The 6782-nt window shown below is 31.6% G+C and overlaps 1 pseudogene; it reads right to left on the reverse strand.

The window, feature by feature from the left end:
* Window positions 1-5486: 5486 nt before the first annotated feature.
* LOC131157829 (beta-fructofuranosidase, insoluble isoenzyme 1-like) lies at window positions 5487-6095 on the reverse strand (annotated as a pseudogene).
* Between the last annotated feature and the right edge of the window lie 687 nt (window positions 6096-6782).

Genomic DNA, 6782 nt, shown 5'->3' on the forward strand with positions numbered 1-6782 from the left:
TAGCAGCATTACAAAAATGGTATTAGAGAAATTATCCAACCGGAAGTGTGATGAGATTTACATCGTCTGAGTTTGGAAATATGGGTTCTCAACGAGGACGTTGCGTTCTGTAAGTGGGGGAGAATGTGATACCCCATGGAAGAAAGGCTTGAAAAGGATTTGATGTTATTACCCTTATCAACAAGGTGCACCTTTATTTTCGGGAGCCTTCTCATAAGAACTTCACGGTTAAGTGTGCTAGGCTTGGAGTAATCTTGGGATGGGTGACCTTCTGGAAAACTTTTTCAGGAAGTGTGTAAGTGAGGAAAAAACACACCGAAAAGGACACGTTCTGGTCCCTGGGGTCAGTCATTAGTCCGATAAGGCCCGCCCCATGTTGTTTGGCCCAAGTAGAGGAGGAGAGATGCAGTGCTCCCTAACAGACCCAGGTTGGGGTGTTACAGCACTAGACTTATTGTCAGACTATATTTAAAGTTCTATAACAAAGGGAAGCTAGCTCTCAGAAGGGGAGTTAGTAAATTCACTCACCTCTTTGAGACAAATCAAACCAACTCAATCAGAGGATTGCAACCATAAGTTGTAAATCCAATAGCACTAAGTTGACCACAGATATGGGTAACCCTAAGAACAAAAGAGAGATTAAAAAATCTATTGCTAGAGTCAGTATGATAGGAGGCAAGTAGATTGATAATAACAGAACCTCTAAGTGGTTACACTCCTTGTAGAGTGAGTGTATCTAGAGAAGAAGAATTTAATTCAGAAGTAAGGTCAGAAGGATCTTGACCATCTGAATTAAGACCATCAAAAAGTAGAAGGATAGTTGGTCAGAGAACCATAAGAATTCCTATCTACGCAGATAAGGAAGAAGACCAATCCCATGTAGCATATATGGGAACATCCATTTTAAGTGCCAAAATCAAAGAATGGGCGACACTTGTGAAAGTTTCTATCAGTAGGATAGAATGTATATCCCTTATAGATATTGGATGTACTTGGTCATGTACACGAATCATATTTCTAGAAGTGAATTGGGAATCAGCAAATCTTCAAGTTACAGTAGGTAATAGTACTTTACTCCAAATTGGAGAAATAGCAAGAAATGTCCAGATAACTCCAAATGGTAGAGTATTTGAGGAGCTAATACTTTGTTTAATTCTAGAGTTACCAAATGATTTTCTCCTAGGAAATTTAATCCTTAAGAGATACCAGCCGTTTACGGTATTTTCAGAAGGGATTTTATTAGACAACCATTTTATTCCTACTTTGTCTTCTATCAGAAGTGGCAGAAGCCAAGTTATGATAGAAAGGGAAGAGAAAGAGGAAATTCAAGTTTATCAAGATAAGCTTGATGAATGGAGAAATTTGGTTGAAGGAGAAATTTTGAGTGTGAGTAGATCAATAGAAGGTAATAGCTAGATTGAAAAAGTCAAGGCTATGCTTTCAGAATATTGGTTAGATAATCCTCAAGTATTATGGCAGAAGGCTATGCTTGAGGCTGATATTACTCTTAATGATCCAGACACGATTATTCGTAGTAGAGAGATCATTTATCCTAAGTTAATGATAAAGGAATTTGAGAAGCAAATTCCAAAATTATTAAAATTAGGACTTATTCGACATAGCTAAAGTCAACACGGGAGTGCAGCATTTATGGTTATGAATCACGCTGAAAAGGTTAAAGGCAAAGCCAAAATGGTAATTGATTATAGGGAGCTTAACAAAGCCACAAAGGATGATGGTTATAATCTCCTAAATCAAGAATCTTTAAGGAACATGATTCAAAGAGAGTAACCAATGGTATATTCTAAGTTTGATTTTAAGTCAGGATACTAGCAGATTAAGGTCAAAGAGGAAGCCGTTGGTCTCACAGCCTTTACAACCCTAGTAGGATTGTATGAGTGGATAGTTATGTCATTCAAATTAAAGAACACTCTATGAATTTTCTAAAGAGGAATGGATAGAGTATTCAAAGGGATGTCACAGTTTGTGACAATCTATATCGATGATGTCTTTGTCTTCAGCAAAAACTTAGAGGGGCATTATAAACATCTTAAGCAGGTGGCTGAGGTGTTCATAAGAGAAGGAATGGTTCTTTCAGAAAGAAAGAACATATGGGCTAAATCCCAGATTGACTTCTTAGGATTAAAAATCCAAAGAAGTGGATAGGAGTTCCAACCACATATAGTAGAAAAGCTATTGCAATTTCTTGATGAATTCACAGATAAAAAGCAGTGCCAAAGCTTTTTGGGAGTTCTAAATTATGCAAGAAGGTTTATCCATAATTTTGCAGAAAAATCGTATCCCATACAAGAAAAGGTTTCTAGTAAGAAGCCATGGAAATGGGAGAAGGAGGACACTGAAGTAATCTAAATCCTCAAAAAGGAGATTTAGGATCTTCCAAGATTGGTATACCCAAATGGGACTGAATCAAAGATAATCCTAAAAATGGATGCATCTAATATAACATGGGGATGTGTTTTAAAAATTAGAAAAATTGATAAAACAGAAACTCTTAATAGATATTGGAGTGGATGTTTTAGTAGTATAGAACTAAATTATCCAGTACACGAGAAAGAACTTCTCGCTGTAGTAAAAAGCATTTGTAGTAATGAATTATTTCTAGGAAAGTATTTTATCGTCAGGACGGATAGTTCCAATGTTAAGAATTTCATGGGAATTAAATTGAGACGATTCACGCAACTTAGATTAGTTAGATGGAGGAATGAATTGTAATATTACTCTTTTTTCAGTAGAATACATAAAGGGTAAAGAAAATATTATTGTAGACTATCTAACGAGATATCTTAATGCTTGTAGACTGAATGGCCAGCAGTAACAGTTAGATTAGATGCATTCTTTGTCAACAAATCTAAAAACCAGCAGACTGTCCGATTGTAAAATTTGTTGAAGAAAAGAAGTATCTTCCTTCATCTTCCAGGAGGGAAGAAAGAGGAAGGGGAAGAGGGAGTAGGCCAATCTTAGTTCGTGATGCAGAAAGTAGAACTGTAGGAAGTAGTAAATCAATTCACAAAATTGCAGAAAGCAGCAAGGAGGTGAAGAAAGATAAAAGTTATATTCAATGTTTTGTCTGCAGCCAGTATGGACATTACAATACGTAATGTTCAAAGAACCCTAAAGTTAGAAAGACTAAAAGGAAGGAAGAACTAAATAAAAGATCAATACATGTTCTTCTTTCTTCTCTTCTTTGAACTTCCACGAAGCTGTAGAATGTAATCTTCCAATCCTACTATTATGCTGGTGTTTATGTGGTGTCTCTACGCCTCTCCGTCAGGTTCTTTCAAGCGAAATAGAACTTCAACCCACACAACAGTGTTTTACTCTGAAAAATATTTAAAGACAGAGATATTTCTAATCAAATTGATAACTTTTATTAACTCTTTGTTTTTCCTCCCCAAACAATCCCATTAAATTTTTTACAAGTATGTACTAAATACCTAGGTCTTAAAAGGAAAATAAAATATTAAAGAAATTTAATTTTATATTTTATCATCAAGAAAAACGAGAAATAAAATTAAAAAAATATACTAAATATATAAATAAAAATTTAATTTTACACATCATTAATATTTAATTTTTAAAATTTTTTAATTATATCAAAACAAATTTTCATTTTTAATAGTATTTGATAGAGAAAGAAAATATAAGGAAAAATGAGTTTTTCCCGTTTTCCTTTCTTTTCATTTTCTCATAAAAATCTTTCATCCAAACGGACCTGTAATAAATCAAAAAAAAAAAAATCCAACTCATCATACTAAGGAAATTATTAAAAAAAAAAAAAAAAAAAACTAGTCGTGTGCATGCATGTACTAGTGCATGCTTAATGATTCTCTATTTTTTTTAAAAAAAAAAACTTGTAAAAAATTATTAAAAAAATAACAAAAATTTAAGTAGTATGAGGACATTTCGGAACAGGACAAAAAGGTTAAAAGAGTAGGAAAACTACGAGTTTTTTTACCAAAATGTTATTTAAAAAATCAAAAAACACAAATATGAAGGAAATTTAGAAAATTTACACAAATGTACCCAACTGATTTTCCAAAAGTCGGTTTGAGCTTTAAAAAAAAAAAGTCAGCCGCAATTCTTGACTGCCAAAATAAAATAAAATAAAAATTGAGAACCAACTTTCCAAAAGTCAGTTTGGGCTTCAAAAAAAAAAAAAAAAAAAAGAGTAAGTTGCAATTCTTGACTGTTAAAATAAAAAATAAAAATAAAAATTGAGAACCGACTTTTCAAAAGTCACCCCCCCCCCAAAAACCAAATCCCAACCCCCCACCCAAAATCAAATAATAAAATATATATTATTTTTAATTTAAATAATAATAAAATATATATTATTTTTAAAATTTTAAGATTTAAAAAAAAAATTTAGTGTCATTTTATATAAAAAATATTTTCTACTTTTTATTTATTTTTCATATGAATTAAAAAAAGTAAATTAATTTTTTAATTTCAAAATATTATATAAAAATGAATACAATAACAAAAAAAATTGAAATAATTTACTTTTGAAAATAATAAGACAAAAATGACATCTTACTTCCTAATTATATAAAAAAAAATTATTTTAAAAAACTAACTTCCATTTTTTTCCCCCAAATAGAAAATTTGTCTCTAATTTTAATTAATCTTTCATTTCCTCGTTATTCTACTTTTCTTTTGAATCAAATAGTATCAATGTACTACAATGGAATCTATCATGTCTTCTACTAGTACAATCTAAAGGGAGTTATGTGGGGCAACATTGTTTGAGCTCACTCCATCTCCAAGGACCTCATCAACTAGGTCGCCCACGAATTCCCATTTGGCCAATAGGAAGCAGAGTGGAATTCGTGGCTATTGGCATGTAAGTTCCGCGTGGGATGCGCGGAGGTGAGATGGTAGATCCATGTGGTTCCAAATAAATGAGTTTTTTACTTCAAATCGCCCCAGTTCTACTCCTGCTTCCCCCCTTGAAAGTGGGAATCATAAATTTTTTTAAATTTAAATAATAATAATAAAATATATATTATTTTTCAAATTTTAATATTTAAATAAAAAGTTATAAATAAAAAATATATTTTTAAGTGTCATTTAAAACAAAAATATTTTTTACATTTTATTTATTATTCAAATGAATTAAAAAAAAGTAAGTTAATTTTTTAATTTCAAAAAATTATATAAAAATGAATACAATAACAAAAAAAATTGAAATAGTTTACTTTTGGGAATATTAAGATAAAAAATAACATTTTACTTCCTAATTACATAAAAAAAAATATTTAATATATAATTAAGAATGGAAAAATTATTTAACTTATTATTTGATGTATATTTTATATAGGAAAATTTAAAAAATATTTCTCACCTAACCGACTTTTCGATTTGGATTAAAAAAACAAAACAAAAAACTTGCAAAAAATTCTAGGCACAAAAAACAATTAGAATGAGATAATGGAATGGAAGAAAAATGTAATGAAATAAAAAAATTATATCACATGTTTCACATATTCTCCCATCACGGACGTGTCCAACCCGTGCCGCTCGCGCACCACAACTGGGTAAAAATTGGGGCTTTCCCACATTCCTATTTTCAAAGTATAGTGGAGTAGATGTTTCGCCTTGACCCAATTCACGAAATCTCTGCTTTGGTACAAGTAGGTCATTCCTCGGTGCTTCCTTCGGCTGCCGACAACCATTCTCCAATGTTTGTCTCGCTTGATCCAGCCCGTGGTCGGGTCACGGAACGCACTCGTGTTCATGTTCAGGGTGGGAACCACAAGGGGGTTGTCGTCGGGTTTGATCTATTCACGGAGATAAGGGTCGAATAGGTTAGCAGGTACGGCGTAGTTTTGGACCTATTTGTTCTGGGGGTTGAGTCTAGTGTAGAGGATGACAGGTTTGTTGCCCGAGAGGATGGTGGCAGATCCAGACCAGCACCCATTTATGTCGAAGGGTTTGGATGGGTAGATGGTCGAGTCAAGGGTGACACAGTTGATGAGGTTCTTGAAGATGGAATGAGCCCAAACGATGTTGCCCCACACAGCTCCCTTCGGGCTGTGTTGGTAGAAGAGATGATAAATTCCATTGTAATACATTGGTCCTATTTGGTTCGAAAGAAAAGTAGAATAGCGGAAAAAAGAAATATTAATTAAAATTAGAAATAAATTTTCTATTTTGGAAAAAAAATATGGAAGTTAGTTTTTTTAAATAATTTTTTTTATGTAATTAAGAAGTAAAATGTCATTTTTGTCTTATTATTCTCAAAAGTAAATTATTTCAATTTTTTTGTTATTGTATTCATTTCTATATAATATTTTGAAATTAAAAAATTAATACTTTTTTAATTCATTTGAAAAATAAATAAAAGGTAGAAAATATTTTTTATATTAAATGACACTAAAAAATATTTTTTTATTTACAAAATTTTATTTAAATCTTAAAATTTTAAAAATAATATATATTTTATTATTATTTAAATTAAAAATAATATATATTTTATTATTTGACTTTGGGTGGGGGGATGGGATTTGGTTTTTTTTGGGGGGGGGGGGGGAGGGGTGACTATTGAAAAGTCGGTTCTCAATTTTTATTTTTATTTTTTATTTTGACAATCAAGAATTGCGGTTGAATTTTTTTTTTTTTTTTTTTTGAAACCCAAACCAACTTTTGGAAAGTCGGTTCTCAATTTTTAATTTTTTTTATTTTACCAATCAAGAATTGCGGCTGACCTTTTTTTTGTTTTTTTAAAGCTTAAACCGACTTTTAGAAAGTCGATTGGGTAC

The sequence above is a fragment of the Malania oleifera genome, chromosome 6, assembly GCF_029873635.1.
Source record: "Malania oleifera isolate guangnan ecotype guangnan chromosome 6, ASM2987363v1, whole genome shotgun sequence".
Classification (NCBI taxonomy): Eukaryota; Viridiplantae; Streptophyta; class Magnoliopsida; order Santalales; family Ximeniaceae; genus Malania; species Malania oleifera.